The following is an 18,532-nucleotide window of genomic DNA, read 5'->3' as shown; positions in this document are numbered from 1 at the left end:
GTGTAGGGTGTTATAGCTTCGTTGCAGCCGAAGTTTCCGTTTTCTCTTGCTATTTTATTGCTATAAATACTATACACACTATTTCGCATTTTTGCTTTGCAAATTCTTTATACTGTCTGCGGTCATACGATTTTCGCTTATCGCAACGCACTGTTTGCATATAAGATTTTGCACGCTTATTGTATTCTGTTGTATTTCTTACCAAATCCAGCTTTTTTGCACTAGCTTTGTAAGAGTTAAGCAAAAAGTTTAATACAAAATGCACGCTCTCTTCGCAGCGGTTTTTGCAGAAAGGTGTTAGTTATAGGGAAACGCTAATAACATTAAAGTTGAATAAGCTGCCTTTAGAGACTACAAAGTGCCGACCTAATGAGGTATTAGCTAATATTAGACGTACACATGTACTTACATTGGTTATCGCGGTCAAGCGCGAACACACTTTGCACAAACAACAAGTGAGTGTATTTTAAATAGAAATATTATACATAAATACCAGCACAATTACGCATACAAAAACTATTTATTTTTTTTATTTTTTCATATTCTACTTGTAGAAATATGTATAGATAATTTATGTTTTGCTCTACGCCACAGCCGACACGAAAAATTTATGTGTACTTATAATCGCTTTTTAGCAGTTTTTTGAAAACTACTTACCTCTTCATCGCATTGATTTATATTTAGCGTTAAACGCTTGAAATTTAAATTGTTTTCAAGAAATCTTTCAATGTTTGGCTCTTTTGTCTAACTTATACGCTTGCAAGCTTATCCAAGATGCTGGCAGTCTGCTTGACTACCTCCCGAAACAGGTACACATTGTGCGTCAAGCAATTCTTTTCTCTATTCTCCCGCTAAACTCACTAAAAATAGTTTTAAGTGTGCTTGCGATAGTTTGGCATTGCGTGCCTTGGCCCAAGCGACACAAATATACAAACATATACAGCCGCTTGACGCGAAACACATACAAAATATTTACATAAATAATGTTTCAAAACAATAAATACAAATAAAAAGCGCAAAAAAGTACAAAACAACTTTGTTTATAAGCACGTGTTTGCAAAAGCTTTTGAAAGTATTAAAAGCTCTATATAATTAATCAAATAAAATTGCTTTCTTCCTGTTTGATTAGCCTCTTTTGATAATAATCGACACTTTTCACTTTCGCGTGCTTTTATTATAAAATTAGAAACGAAAGTCAGCGCAAAACAATGAAGACAAAAATTTAGCTGCGGCTGCTCCAAAGCTATTATACCCTTCACAGGTGCATTTCTTATAGCATGAAAGTGTATAACAGTTATTTTTTATCTTGATTTTGTTCGGTTAGTTTCTATGGCAGCTATATACTATAGTAAACCGATCTGAACAATTTGTTCGGAGATTGTAGTGTTGCCTAAAACAATAATTTCATAAAGAAATCTTCTAAAATAAAAAAGTTTTTCATACAAAGACAAAGGCAGCTATATCCTGTAATGATCCGATATCGGCTGTTCTGACAAATGAGCAGCTTCTTGGGGGGAAAAATAAGGTGACATTGTATTTATTTTGAAAATTCTTTATTTTTTCTTCCATATCAATTTCATCCCCTTCAAAGTAATCCCCAATGGATTTTCCAATATTCGAAGTACTAGTTGTAGTCACTTTCCGGGATGGCCTTCAGTTTTGAGTTTTTGGCGAAATGATCACGAATTACGAGGGCAGTCATCCCTCATCGTCTACGACACTTTCACGGCCGGCTTGGAACTCACTATACCACTTGTAAACATTTTTTTTAGACATAGCCTCATCACCAAAGGCTTTCTGTACCAACCTCAACGTATCCGCAGCAGAAAATTGATTCCGTAAACAAAATTTAATGCAAATTCTTTGCTCCACAAATTTCGACATCGCAAAAAACGAAATACTCACTTTTAGCAGCTCACAAAACGACACGTATCTCAAACACTAATGCATATTTTGACATGAAATTTGACATAAATGTGACTGACAGTACTACCAACCCAAAACAAAAAATAATTCTCCAAATCCTTCGACGCGCGCAGTTTAAATTCAAATGTTTGGGCATAGTGGTACATATCAAAAAGTGAGTAACTAGTTCGCGTATATACATATAAACGGACAGACGAAAAACGGACACGGCTATTCGCGCTGATCGTTTATTTATTATAGGGTGCCTGACATTCCCATCTAGATGTTACAAACTTCATGGCAAACTTACTATACTCAGTTCAGGGTATCAAAAAACAAGCATTGTATATGTATATTACTCATACGCACTGGTGGCTACTTGTATAACAGCACTAAATATCGTTTTCTTTTATATTTTTACGTACTTGATACACACATACACACTTATATATGTATGTACAATTGTTGTCAGTGCTCGGTTCAATACTATATCGTGTTTGCACCGCTATTTTTCGCTGCTCGGCTTGGCTTTTACCAACTTTTTGGCCTGTTGCGCTTATGGTCCGTACGCCCTCTTTTTCCACTTACTTTTTTTCGTTTTTCTTTATTGTTTTAGTTTTTTTATTGGTCACATGTTAAATATTTGCTTAATTTGTTATTTCCACACACTTTTGACGCCATTTTCTTGATATTATTTTATCACGAATTTTGGCTTCAAAGCTTTTATTTGTTTAAAATGACGCACGCTCCTGCCGCACTAGTTGCCTAATTTTATTTGGACGCTTCATATATCAAAATGTGCTCACGTGTAGTTTACTTGAGTAGTTTTGTTGGTAGCAACAACAGTTTCGGTGTGATTCTGTTAGTGGTAGTGTGCTAAATAGCGTTGCTTCCGTTTTTTCTTTTCTTGTTGTCTTTCTTCACTTTTTGTATTTTTGTTGTCAACTTTTCTAATCTGCGTTGGCGTTGGAGATTAGCGTCTATCGCGGCGTGTGTAATTGTTTTTGGAGGATACATGCGTTTGTACGTGTAGCTATAATTTTGTATTTGGGTTTTTAGCATTTTAGTATGTACATATGTATATATATATTTTTTGTTTTTTAGTCTAACTAAAGACAAACAAACTGAAGGTTATGCTGCAATAGTTGGTATAAGTAATCGGTATAGTTCGTTTACTTTTTGCATTTTCCTTTCAAATACTTACTCATGCGCCACTAGTTAGTGCATGTTTGTCGATCATTTTATTGGCATGATATGGGTCAATGAGTTATTGAAGGTCTCACATAGACTTCTTTATATAATCTTCAAGTTTGTAGTAATTATATCATGCTCTTTGTGGCTCAGCTTGTTTTAATTCCTTCTTATTTGAATATATTTTAATATCGGGCGGGCCATATAAATCTTTAAATTTCGAAGATAGGGCGTAAAAGATTGAGTGTAGCGTTTGCTGTATGGCACGTAGCGCCGTCCTGCTGGAACCAAATGTTGTCCAAGTCTTCCTCTTCAATTTGCTTGAAGAAAAATTCGGTTAACATTGTGCGATATCGCTCATTTTCGAAGAAAAATGGGCCGATGATTCCACCAGACCAAAATCCGCACCATACAGTGATTCGTGCTGGGTGCATTGGCTTCTCAACGATTACGTGCGGGTTTTCTGTGCCCCAAATGCGACAATTCTGCTTGTTAACGTAACCATCGAGGTGGAAATGAGCCTCGTCCGAAAAGATGATTTTTCGGTAAAATTGACCATCCTCGGTCAAACGATCTTCTGCCCAATCTGCGAACTGTAGAATAGTGAATAGCGATTCATTTCGTCAATTTTAGATTTTTTACTGAATATCTGTCACTTTCCGATTGATTGGATTCTGCCGAGTTGACAGCTCTTGGTCGGATAAAAATCCGGGTCCGTTCCGGTTACGTAGACCCGACTGTCGTGGGAACGGCATTTTTCAAATGTATCGATACACTTTTAACTATGACTTATATGGTGCTTAGACATTCCACAAATTTCTAATATTATTTAGCTGATAATTTTTACTTTGAAACAATAAGTTATTGATTTTAAAAAGAAGTCTGATTTGGTTTACGACAAAAAATAACTAGATACTTTAACTTCCTAGTTTATACCTACAGCTTTGGTTAAAATAATAACATTCCTCTTTAGAAAATTGCAATTTTTTGATAATCAAGCCAAAAGAATCAACGAGGAAATCAAAAATAAATTATTTTTTATTGATTAGTAATATATAACATAATATAATTGTATATGTTAATTATGAAATAATAATAACAAACTAATAATTTTATAAAACAATGAATTTAATATTTTAATTGTTTGTTAAATTCAATTAATTCAATGGATTATATTAAAAAAAAAATAAAAATAAATAAGTTATTTCTTGCTATAACAAAATGTGTAAAAAGAAATAAACTTTTAATAAAAAAATTATATTACAAAAATATAAAAACAAAAAATTAATTATAAAAACTTAGTATAAAAATCTTTTTAAAAAAAATTTAATAAAATTTTTACTTTTCAAATTTTTTTTATAAAAAATATATAATTAAATTATGTATGTACATATGTATATATTTATATTTTTCTAAAATTTTAAATTTTCAATATTTTTTTTTGTCAAAAAAATATAAATAAATTATTTGTGATCCAGTTTTATTTTACACCATTTTTTTACGATTAAATCAAAAATAAAGAATTGCAGTTGCGAACACAGACAATGTTAAATTTTGATTTTGATAATATTTAACTATAAACAATTTAGTAAAATTTTTACAATAATTTTTTAAAAATATTCTTTAATATTTTCCTATATTTAATGCAACAATTGAATTTAGATGAAATCAACGATGTATACATATGTATGTATGTATGTACATATACATTTTTATGTTTTACTATACTTATTATTCCACCAAAAACGCACAAAACCTTTGTTGCTATTATTTTGACCATAGCTGTATTTTTGCCTCTAGTGTATTTTTCCTCATTTGATATAAATCGTAACTGAAATTTCTGAAAATATGCATATCTATTTGGCTACGAGCAATCTTATCTATTTAGCAAGCAATCAAAAAGTTGGCAACAAAACAAGCTCACACACAACAACTAAATTATGTAAATAAAAGTGAAGCCACCGGCGCTAATTCTACGTAATTTATTGTGATTTCACAAGGGTGGCGATCGTAGCCACCGTAGACACAAGTGGTTAACACTACTTTGTTAGAAATATTATAAAATGCGTTAGTAAGTAATAAGGAAATTATATTTAATTTTACCAACATGCGTTTAAAGCAAATAAAAGCAGCCTATAAACTAAACTTTATGTGTAAATGAAATGCATTAACGATGCACAATATTGTATGCCGTAGTGCAGTCACGTGGATGTAAAGTTGAAGTTTTCAATAGTATTTATACCCTGGATAGAGTGAATTGAGTTTCCTACGAAGTCACACCCAGTGGGAAACTCCAGCGAATATACGCAAACTAGTCTCTCAGTTTTTGTAATAATGATTTGCAATTTTGCTCCCAAGAAACTGCTCATTTGTCGGATCCATCCATATTTGATCACTATAATGTATAGCTGTCATACAAATTGGTCGCTAAAAATAAAGTTCTTGTGTACAAACTTTTTCATTTTACAAAATATTTTCATGAAATTCAGCTCATATTATATTGTCTAAGGCAACACTACAAACTCAGAATATACTACATATATAATTTAAACAGTCTTACTTAATCACATTTTGCTATTTAAAATTTAATAATAATAGTATGCTTCATATTTTTTTCATTAAAAAATCTACAATTTAACAGAAAGTATTTGCAGTTAAATGAGTGGCATTTTAAGCACAGTACCTTAGCAGACTGCTAACTAACTTTTGAGTTTTTTTTTTTTTATTTAGAGTCTTCATTTATTTATTCAAGCTCATCGTTAAATTAAAACAGGAAAAAAATTGATTGCGCATTATTTTTTAACACTCCTATAATAACAGTTCTATTAAAAATTTTAATACGTTTTTTTATTTTTAATTTCTTTTTTGAATTTTTTGTTTTTTTTTTGAATCGGCCACTATAAGCACTACTACACCTGTTCATCCATTTCAAGCGCAGCAAGCACAACAAAGAAAGAAAAACAAACTTCAGCTAGCTCGCTCAATGCTTGTTTGTTGATGTCACGTTTTCTAAATCCTACAATCACCCCGCGACGTCGCATCCACTTATGTTGAAAGCAATGTTTGTCCAATAAAAAGCTAGTTTTTGTGTCACCTAGCTAGTTATTGTATCCCTCTTTTTACAAATATCGGTATGCAATATACGAGCTCTCTTTAGAAATGTATAATGCAGCGATGAGGTCTCTCTTAATATAATAAGTCATATAGGCTGCGATGCGCTTTCTCTTTATAAATGTGTACATATATGCAGAGTGTACGCTCTCGTTATAAGTGTATACAACGTGGTTTTCCTTTTGTAGTGTATATAAACCACGATTTCGCTCTCTTTTTATAAATTTGTATATAATGCGATTTCGCTCACATTTTTTGTGTATGTTTATTTTTGTTCTTGACTTTTTTACACTTTTTTAAAGCTTTCGCTTCTCTCAAATTGTTCTATACGAAAACGCTCTCGCGTATTTGTCTTTTTTACCGAATTCTGCGGCGTGCTCTTCTTCACTCTCTTGTTTTACAACTTGTTTTGTCGTTTTTTGGCGTCTGTCTGGTTTATTTAGTTTTCTCATCGCATTTGTCCTACATATTTTTTGTTGTGTTTCGAACTTTTTCCTCGCGAAATATTCGTATTCGTCAATTGTGTACTCGTGTATGTCCATAGCTGGTTCCTACATTCTAACTTTTTGTTATTTTATGTATAATGGGGAACAACTGTAAAAACAAGAGCAGCAAGATTGTTGTGTGCGAAGCATTCGTTGGCTTGCTAGAGCTGCTTTGACAGCTAACAAAACTACTTAGACAAAGGTATGCTTATACATATGTATGTACAAATGCTTCTGCCAAGGAGTGCGGGGATTTATTTCTGTATATTTTAGAATGGCTCCTCCTATGCTTGTGTTCAATAAATTTCACAACAATTCTCAGATCACCTCTGTCATCTACTAAACATACTGACCTGTAACCCTTCTTCCTCTCCATTTCATACTTGATTTTTTCACTTTCTCTGCTCTTTAAATGCGGAAATGCACTTTTAATGCAAACATTTATTTAAATACGCAATAAAAATGTCCAATAAATATTCTTATCTCCACACCTAAGCCAGCACACTATATCCGTTTTGCTTACGACACCGCAATTTCTTCAGGTATTCTAATGGAATCGCCCGTTCGGTAATGAAAAAAGTGTAAATTAGACAAAACAAAAACAAAAACCATGATGCCAACGCGTTGCCCTAAAAGGCCACGCTTGCATTCTCAACCGCGTTCGCTCATCCATTCACTCGCTCACTCACAGGCATTTTTTAAACAGCATTTAAATAAAAATAACAAAAAACTATGTATGTATGTATGTATATGCCTCGCATGTGTGTCAGTACAATACAATACACTTATAGTATATTTAAAAATTCAAGAAGCAGCACTAACGAAAGCACAACAAAGCAGATAGGTGAAAAAGTGTGAAAATAAACAAATCACCAGCCCAAGCAAAACCACACAACAACAGTTTAGTACATAACAGCGGTACACAATTCGTTGTGTTATTATTGCTGTTCTCAAGTGTTGCTTGTTGTTACTCTCTCGCGCTCTGCTGTATATAAATACTCGCGTACTAGCAGTATCGCGCTGTTTGTTTGTTTGTATTTTGACTTTTGTTAAAAATATGTCAACAAAAACCGGCCGGAACAGGCTTTGACGTAAACAAAAGTACGCAAAAACGAGACAACTGTGGTGTTGTTAAAAAAGCATTCCAAGAGAAGAGAGTTGTTGTGTGTGTAAGAGCACAGAAGTATTGAGCGCATGCAAAGCAAACATACACGCACTTAATTTTTCGTTATTTGAGTGTTGGTGAGAAAGGGTGTACATTTTATTTTTTTTTTACTATTGCTACCTTTAAATAATTTTATATTATATATTACTGTTTTATTTTATTGACACAATATAATTTATAATTTTTAAACAACATAGTTTTTTTTAAGACTCCGCCTAGTTTTTATTAATTACTTTTTTATATTAAAAAGTACATATGACCATTTTATAACCCACCGTATTAGGGTTGTCCACTTAAAAGTGTTAAAAAAACAAATAAAACGGCAGCTGATCTCTATTATTGACAGCACTCAATGTAGAAAATTTGTACACATGTGCTTATTCATAGTATATAGTACAAGGAAATGGTTTAAATTGCAAAAGCGTGTCTAGTAATCAGTTAAAGAGATAGTAGTATCTGAGTTGCCAACTTAGAAAACATTTGTTATTATAAATTGTGTTCCTTAAACTAAAATTTGTACTACTTTTCACTCACTAATTTTTAATCTAATTTAATAAATAGTTAGTCGTAAAATATGTGAATTTTTAAAATAATTTTTGAATTGACTTTTTAAATAAAATTTTTTTTAATTGACTTTAATTGAATAAAGTACCTTAGTGTAATTTATTTATTTTTCTTTCGACTATTTAATTAATCTACCACTCCTCAATTTTATTTTAACTAAAAAAATAGTTGCTGTTTTCATGCGAGTAGTTAAACAAAAATTTGTCCTATAAATTACATACATACAGTTATGGACAATAAAATAGAATCATCCGTGGTACTAATTTTCCATTTTCAAAAAAATTATGAATTTGATTTAAATTCAACTAAGTTATATTTTTATTATGTACTTCATATCAAGTGCTATTGGTAGCAGTAAAAATATTGGAACAAAAGATTTCATAAATATTACAAAAACAAAGGTAAACAATATATTTCAAAAATTCGATGGACAAAGAAATAGAATCAAAAACTTTTTCAATAAAAGAAAAATATTTTTTTAAGGGAACTAATAGAAAAATTGGTAGTACATTGTAGTGTATTCTTAATCGTGTAATCCCGATGCACATCTTCTAAGCATAGACCTAATTAGGCTACCGAAAGTGTTCTGTGGAACAGAATACCAGACCTTTGTACCTTCTCTCAGAATTCTGCTTTATTTTTCGGTTTAAGGGGTGCAATATTTTCCTTAACAATTTTCCGTAAGTTTTTGATGAGATTCAGATCTGCTGATTACTCTGGCCAAGCCATAACGCTAGCACCATGATCTGAAAACCACTTTTTGGCAAGACCCGAAATATGTTTCGGGTCGCTCTCTTGTTGGAATTGCCAAAATGCAAAGCCAATTCCAGCCAGCATTTGAGAATATGAGATTATCTAAAACCTTAACGTATTTATAGCGGTCTATGTTTTCTTGTATCCAAAATATAGGTCCCGGAACACAATATGAGAAACAATACTAAACCAATATATTGCCCCCACAGCGTTTGAAAGACCTAGTCGTGTAGCGGACGCACATTTCTTTGTTTTTTGGACGTCGGACTCATGCATAACTATCATCATTTCCTATCATATTAATTTTGCATTGAGACTATAAAATGTCGAACCATTTTTACTTAATTTTCAGCTCCGCCCTAATTAATGTGTCGTTTTGCAAACTGAGTACGATTGTATCTATGCCATTTTCTCAGCATTGGCACCTTTCGGGACCATGTGCCAAAGCAATTATTCTCCACAAGTCGTCTTCTTACTGTTCTCGAAGAAATTTTTGCAAATAATTCTTATTGAATGGCTGCAGAGGCCTTTAACGGTACGCGCATCGGCAATCATGCAATATTTCGAACGACTTGCGCAGTCATTTTTTTGTGATCGGGCTATTTTTTCAGACATTTTAAGGCATCAAACACAAATATTTGAGACATATTTCATATATTTGCAATTTGCCGTTACCCATGACCCATCCCTTGCAAATTTTGGACGCACAATCTTTCCCCCTCTAAACAATGTTTTGCTCGACCCATTTTTTTAAATAAATTCATAATTGATACAATTATTCATTCTACAGATCTAATTAAGTTAATATAACTACTTTTTACGCTTTTTAAAGTCAACATTTTTCATTTATGAAACTATTTCGCTATTGATTCTATTATTTTGTCACTAAGCACGAGGCATGCTATTTACACTTTTTAAATTACAGTTAACTGTAAAACTCGACAATGCTATCTTTTCCTCTTTTTTAAAAGTACATATTATTGCCTTTGTTATTATGCCGAAAAGTTACTACATAGATGAAAAATTTCAAAAAAATTATGATATTGTTTCAAAGCAACACCTTTGATTCTATTTTATTGTCCATAACTGTATAAGTATGTACATATGTACATAAAAAGTCAGCGTGACCAGTATGTACGCTAACTACTTTCTCATTTTTTGAGATATTGTTCCGAAATTATGCACAAATATTTTCTCTTAAAAAACTTCATTGAACTCAATGTTGAGTAATTCGCAAGAAAATATTACTCGGATTAAAGACAGTATTCTCTAAATCTTTTAAAATTAAATAATATAATATTTTTTTAAGCCGTGAAATCCATGTAACCTCTTAATTTAGAAATCATACTCTAAATAAATAAAAAATTGAATTTTGAGCGATTTATAAGCGCAATTTGATAATTTTTTAAATTAACCTAATCATACTCACATATATACATATGTACATATGTACGAGTAAGTACATACATACAAAGGTATTTGTTATCTTAGCAGCTCACTCATTCTTGCTCTTCTACTTTGTCTCATTAAATATGAGTACTCTTTATTGCACAAGTACATGTCATTTTTATTCGTACTCTTCCGCTTCTCAGCCGTGCGAATTGTTATATAAACAAAAAGCACATTTTTCCCAACGTAACAAACAAACAAATTTTCATCAGTCAAAAATCTAAACACATGTATCTATAACTATGTATAACCATATACTGATGTGCATATACATATTTATATGTGTTTGTATATATGAAGATACATTCTTCTAATAAAATACTTTTTCTACATCTATGTACATTTTGCCAACCATATGGCACAGTACATTCACACATTCGTATGTATTATTTTCTTTTGCTTAAAAACAGTTAGTTTGTGGGGCGTGACGGCGTTAATTAACTTGTGAGTGGATACGGAAACTTTGCTTCTCCAAAAAAATTATCATTTGTTTAAATTAAATAATCAAGTTTGGCAGTTAAACTAAAGAGCGCACACGTTTTCGTGCTTTTGTTGCTCCGTCAAGGTGGGCGATCAGGCACCGTTGTATATAAACGAAGCACATGTGCATTTTCGCTGCAGGTGAACAGCCAATAATGTTCTAGAAGCTAATGAAGAGCGTGTGGTCGGATTGACAAGAAATTTTATAGTTTAGAAACTTTTTCTTACTCCTCTCAATGAGAAGCACTTACGAGTTGCTTATTTTATATATGTACGGTGTATACACTTGTACAAAATTCCCAAAGCTTTTTCGATACTGTCGATCGAAAATCTAACGGTTCGTTGATTTCATGTCACCCAAATCAACGTTTTCAAGTACATTCACCACGGTTTCGCCGATTAGTTTAACATTTTGCTACTGTTTTTATTTTTATTCGTTTTATATGCTCTGTGCGTTCGATTTTATAAATGCCCAATTATTGTTTTTTTTTTCTTTCAAGTCATAGCAGTCATTTGTTGTTGCAAATATCTCAGTCGACCATTGAGCACGCGCCTGTTAAACACGCCTGCTGTCACTCTGATGGCTACAGTCATTGCCACTTCATACATACGTATATACCATATCCATATATACATACATATGTATATACATGAATATCTACTTTTATGTATGTATGTGTATATATTTACATAGGATCATTCTTTAAAATTCTAAATTGTCAACCAGCTTGAGCAACAACAAAAGAGATCGTATATTTGCATATATGTATGTAAATACACACACGCACTTAGATACCACAACAATTTATTTCTTCTATACACTTTTTTGCTACGTATATACATACATATGTATGTATATATCAGTAAATTGTATTTGTACTTAAGTGAATTTGGTCGTTATTCCCCAGTCCACTAACCAACCATTTTCTGCTCATTTAAATGCACTCATACATACATATTCAATTAATTTACACTTCATCATTTTGAGTAGCTGACTTAACACCAGCAGAACAAACTAATACATATTAAATTAAATATCAACCACACGTACACATCCATACATACTTATTACACACGAGTCAACAAATAACTAACCAGACTTTTGCGGGCAATGAGTATGACAGCGATAGCCAAAAGGCAAAGAAAAAACCCTAGACGAGGCAATATGAGTATGAATAGAGACAAATTCAGTGGCCGATAACATTTTTCTGTTGTATATTGTTTTTCTTTATTTATTGTTGTACAAGGAGAGCGAGTGCGCATTTGTATACACAAGAGGTCAAATTAAGCAAATAGAAAGGAGAGTTGCCAAGTATTTAAAAAATTTAAGTATATAAATGTTTTATATATTTGGTCATAAGAAATATCATCTATACATAATATATTACATGGTAAAACTGATCTGTGGCTTGTCTGAAGCAGGGTTGCAAACGACGCAGTAAAAAAATTATTGAATTAACATTTACAATTTTTTCCATAGTTTTATTGTAAATAAATTTCGAAAATATCTAGATATTGGCTCTTTATAAGCTTGCTTTGATTTGAAAGCCATTCAAATGAAAGCTTAAGAGCTGGAATTCGGAATCTCCGCCATATATGTATGTACATACATACATATGTATATTGTTTGCAACATTTAAATGATTTTTTGTTTTTAAGTAAGAATTCAATTAACATGGCCACTCTAAATTCAAAAGGCATTTTGTGAGAGTCACTGCATACATATGTATGTACATTTTATTAATAAATATACGTACACACATAGGCATTTACATTTCTTTGTTGTTTACTTTTTTATTTGACGATTCGAGCAAATTTGTAACGCATTTCGCGATATGAAACGAAATTTACCGAATGCTTTCTACGGCTAAGCCGAATTGAGTCGACTCAGGTTTTACTTAATGCAAGTTAAATCAAATTTTATGCTTTTAAGGCTGTGATTGTTGGGATTTGTATATATTTTTTATAAAAATGAGAGTTCACACTCACTCTTAATTACGCTTTACTGTGCATACATACATACATATATCTAAATTGCAATGAAAGAGCGCTAAAGAGCTGATATGCATTGAGTACATTTTACTATCAACGTTGTTGTGTTGTCTCAGTTCGCCGCTTCGGCTGCCCAAACCGGGAATAGCACATTTTTTGGTGACACACTCTCCGCAACGTAATGCAATGCATTGTTGGTATCGCTGCTGTATGCACGATCTTGTATTGTATGGGTATTTCAATTGGTTGCTTCGTTGTTATTTTTGTTTTTAGCATACTGATATACATAAGTATGTGTGTATACAAACATTAATATACTCGTATATTATTAGTTTACCCGAACAGCAAGCAACGTGTTATACCTTTTTGTTGTTTTGCGGTGACTGGTACAAAGCTGTTGCTCGTGTGGTTGTTGTTATTATTTTACTACTATTGTATGTTGTATGAGTGTGAGTTGTTTGTTGTATTTGCCGCTATCTCATTACTCTTTCGAACTGTGATTATTGTTGCTATCGCCTCATAACACCCCACCCTATCAGCAAGAAGTCAACGTCAGTAAGAGCGCTGACGTCGACGTTTATTGGCATCGGCTCCGGTATCTGCGCCGTCGTTCGATGCTGCCGCTGTTGCTGGCATAATTCGCGACCGCAACGTAATTTGTTTTGTGCCTTTCAACCAGACGGATGATATTTTCGCTGACTACACGAGTGTATGTAGCGCGTTTTTTCTCATTGTTTAATGTCTACAACAAATTATAATTTAATATTTTTCGCATATAAAGTGCATCCAGTGCTCTGCTAAAATTGTATGATTTGCAATAAATATACATACTACGTGTGAAAGAATTTGTCGTTGTTGTATATGTATGTACTTATTATTGTTAGTGCCTCCGCAGTGGAAGTGGATTACAAAAAGTTTGTGAATATTAATTAATATTTGAAAAATATAAATAATTAAAGTATTTTGGAATAATTGAACAAAAAACCGAAAGAAATCTGTGAAAATTTTCCACCCACATTGGTGATTGGCAAAACGCAGCGAAAAAGCTTTGGCAGCGCTACCCGTAGTTGACAGCGGCGCTGTGAAAGCGAGCAAGACAGCAAGTCTGCGTACAAATTAAAAGAAATTTGCAGTGCAAAAGTGACTTGGTGTGTGTGCGTGTCTGTGTATTTTTGCAAAAATCGAAATAGAAAACGAAAATCGCTTTGAAAGTTGTAAAAATACACGCAGCCACAAAATAAAAACAAAAAACTTACCTACATTGTATATAAAAACCGCAATAAAATATTTAAAGCAATTAGCTACAGCGACTGGCATTTATTTGTGCGCTGTCGGAAAAAAACAAACAGATAAAACAATACAAAAACAAAGGCACCTCTAATTACAAACTATTGCAAATTGCTTATTAAAAATATACACACGTTTCGGCTGACTACAGAAATTAAATATGAAAAGATACTATTACTAAATGTAAAATACATACATATACATATATTCAGGCAATCATAGCAACAATTTACATGAATTATATACAGTTTAACAAACGAAACGGACAAGTGCAAGCGAATATCAGCGATACGAATTCGTAACTATCCGATTGCAAACTCATTGACCGCATACCGAGTAACCGCTACTTGTGAGCACAACACAACACATACGACACCTATCGTATTGTGGAGAGCAGTGTCATCAGCAGCAGCAGTGTACGAAAACCGAATACACGCGTGCTTTCAAGTTGTTTGAAACACACATCAAAAGTGGAGGCAGCGGCAGTCAGAGCGTCGAATCAGTGGGAGTGCTTGTGTGTGTAAATGACCGTTTGAAAAGCGAGTAGGAGCAAAAGTGTAGTAGGCCAAATAGAGAGGAAGCGGAGACTTTACTGAAGAGGCGGTACTACATATAAGCAACCGATTGAGCATTTAACGAGACGGTGAAACAGCAATCTAACTTTGACTATTTTAATGTGAGTGTGTGCAATTTAATGCAGAATATTTAGAAATTAAGCGTTTGAACGTTTTTAAAAATTGATGACTTAAAGGTATTCAGCTTTAATTTGGGCAGGTCTGCTTTAGCTGTCAATTTGGCAATATTTTAAAGGCTTTATTAAATAATATTTAAAAAAAAGGCATCGTGAATCATGCATAGTGAGCGCATATTTTTCATAATCGTGCTTATGTGAAACATACAAACATAGTATGCGTCTAGGATCCATTATACAAAAATTCTATACAAAGTAATAGCTACCATTGAACATTAAATATGTATGTATGTAAATAGAAATTTAGAAAAGCTTCCGTTTATATATACACAAACTAGTCTCTCAGTTTTTGAGATATTGATCTGAAGTTTTGCACATGTATTTTTTCTACCGAAGAATCTGATCATGTGTCGGAATATCGCCGATATCGGACTACTATAGCATATTTCAAAAGCTGGCCGATCAAAATAAAGTTCTTGTATTGAGAACTTTTTTTATATCGCAAGATCTCCTCATGAAATATGGTATAGATTATTCTCCAAGACAATGTCACAATCTCCGTACATATTGTGCAGATTGAACTTCTATAGCACATAGCTGCCATACAAACTGACTGATCACAATTAAGGTAGAGATTTTTTTTTTTTTAGATCCTATGTGGATATAAAAAATATCCAAAATAAAGGAGTATCTCGGTTCATATGTACATACTTATATGCATACATGATTTTATAGTATAAGAATGTACGTATTCATTCTATCATAGTTGATCGGTTATTTGTGCACAGATACATATTTTTTCTGCAACGCATACGCTAAATGTGTCATCACATACCCAGGCGTTCATTATGGCTATACAGTATGCATACATTCATTTCTATACGTAGAAGTAGGTATGTATACTGTAACTTTATCTAAATTTTCATGTGCATCATATTTGCCGCCTACGTCACTGCACCACCCCACGAACTAAGCAACACGCTACGTATGTATATACATATGTACATATGAGAGATATATTATAATAAACATATAATAGCGCTGCTATAATAACGAGTCGAAGCATGAGTACTCGTAGTACTCGTATTTTCGTGTATTTGCATTCGCATTGAAACTCGTGCGCACATTTTATTTGTACAGTAGTGTTCAATAAAAATGCTGCCAAAAGTATAAAAAGACGATATTTTTTATATTATTTCACTTTATTTTTCAGGCTTACTTAATATAAGTTTTATTTAAAAAATTTAAACATCTCAAAATAACTTTATTTTGTTGTTACTTTAAGTGCTTATTTATTGCAAAACTGTATTTGTTTTGTTTGTGAATGTATGTAGTATTTTAAATTTTTATTTAATGAAGAATTTATTTTCTTCGGTTTTCCTTTCGATTGTGTACACACGCACATGAGTGTACATTAAAAAAATTGCCGAAAATTCTGTCTATGACATCTAAATCTTATACCATTTAACTAGAGTTGATTCATTATTTGTGTTCTAGTATTTTGTGCAATTAACTTCACGGTTCCCCTTTATATGAAAAATGTGAAAAGGGAAATTTAAATTAATGCAAATGCGGTTTACATATGTATATGTGTGTAGTACAAGAGTATATGTTATTATGTTGAGTGCGTGTGTACATCTATGTTATACGTACTGACACTTTTCAGATACCCTCCCGATGTTTAATTTGATAATAAACGCGTTTTTTATAAGAACTCAAAGCACATTTGTCCATGGCTTGTAATATCATGAATTTATTTTTTTATTTGTTTTTATTATTTAAAATTTTAATTTTTATTTTTTTATTCTTGTTATTAATTTTTTCCTTTATAATTGTTTTTTTGCTTTACATTTTATTTTATTATTTTTCAATTAAAATTTTTTATTAATTTTTAATGTACCTTTGTCGTATCTGACTGAATTCGTACCGTGTTCGAATTTATCGTCGCTTCTTTCTCTTCTTCGGAAGTATTGTACGAGTACACAAATCCGGTGACTGGCAATTTTCCTTACACTCATTTTTTGTTAAATGCACACATACACTGCATTGGTATTTATTTATTTTAATTCCTCTGTTTCATACAAATCTTGATCCATATATTTCCCGTTGTCAGTCATCGATGTTTGATTCGCCGAAGTGTCACGAATACATATCTCATATACGGATGTGTAGCTGCGTGCTGGTTCGTTTATTTGTATATATTGTATTTGAATCGGTTCGTTTTGCACTTATGACAGTTGTTTGACGTTATTTTTCTTTGCTTTATTTCTGGTATGAATTGTTTCTTGCCGAGTGCTGCTTACCGCAGCTCTTAAGTGATTAATAATAAGGCAGTAATTATTAGATATAATGTTTTATTAATTCAATTTTAAGCTAGTTGATTATTTGTGTATGCCTGGAACAATAATAGGATTAGTAATAGAATTTTAATGGCATATATGCAGTAAATGTAATGGTTATTCCCATAGCGTTTAGGGAAGTTTCTAGAAATACAGTTGGATTTTTTAAGGTTTGTGTTTATTTACTTTTACCTATTTTGCATATTATTTTTAAATCGGGTAAATATATGTATATATGGTAGCTTAGTTTTTTATTTGCATGTGTATTAATGCTGGTGACATATAGTACATATGTATATATGTAAGTATGTATTTCATGTGGAAACATTGAACTTCTGGATGATGTAATTCACCCAGAATGCCGTTGTCGCCATTTTTGCTACTAAATATTAAGTATTTTTGCTGCTATGGTTGTTGCTGAACGGCACCGGCTGTGCATTAAAACATTGTCTACAATTTCGAAGGGAGGTAATAGAGTGCCTTCAAAATAAACATGTGAAGTTACTTATATTTCCAACAACTACACTACGAAACTACAAGTCAATATTTGTCGTCTGGGTTGTTAGCTCTTGTAGAAAGACATGTCAGATTAAAACGTGTTACATATGAAAATTGTATTTATATATTTTTGTAATATTTAGTAAAATTTGTTAGAAATTTAGTAATCGAAATTGTGTTTCAAGCTTTTCCCACTTTTCTCTACTTTCTGCGTTGACTCCCAGCCTTGCTCCTCTGCAGAAATTCGTTGAAAACCCGCTTTTGCGGCTTAATTCTATTTATTACCACTGTTTATGAGTAAGCCTGTCCATTAACTGTCGGTTAAAGCTTAGGTTTCTACTAAATACGTAGCTTTTATGTATGCTTAGATTTGTTCAATTTCCATTGATGAATTATTTCTTTCAGTTTCAGTAAAAATCAGCTTCTAACAAAGAATCGACAATTTATATTTATTCCATATTTATTGGAAGCCTCGCCTCTTTTTTTTCTGCTGTATTTGTATATTTTAGTTGCAAATATCGACTTAGGCTCCTACAAGATATTCGTATTTATATTTAGCCTCAATTACTTTACTGATAGTTAGTTATTAGGATCTTAAATCTTAAAAGTAAAATTCACTGAA

The 18,532-nt window shown here is 32.3% G+C and overlaps 1 protein-coding gene across 2 annotated transcripts in view; it reads left to right on the top strand.

Annotated features, from left to right (window-relative positions):
- Window positions 1-18,532, top strand: part of LOC105232156 (putative uncharacterized protein DDB_G0277255) — a 67,081-nt gene that overhangs the window by 10,119 nt on the left and 38,430 nt on the right. Inside the window, exon 1 of one of the 2 annotated variants that reach the window (XM_011213771.4) lies at window positions 13,738-15,058. The exons of the other annotated variant lie outside the window; for it this stretch is intronic. The gene's annotated coding sequence lies outside the window, so the exon portion shown is untranslated. Of the gene's footprint in view, window positions 1-13,737; window positions 15,059-18,532 lie in introns of those variants that run through there. 2 annotated transcript variants of the gene reach the window in all.

Source organism: Bactrocera dorsalis, chromosome 4 (assembly GCF_023373825.1).
Source record: "Bactrocera dorsalis isolate Fly_Bdor chromosome 4, ASM2337382v1, whole genome shotgun sequence".
NCBI lineage: Eukaryota > Metazoa > Arthropoda > Insecta > Diptera > Tephritidae > Bactrocera > Bactrocera dorsalis.
This window is presented reverse-complemented; position numbering and strand designations above follow the sequence as displayed.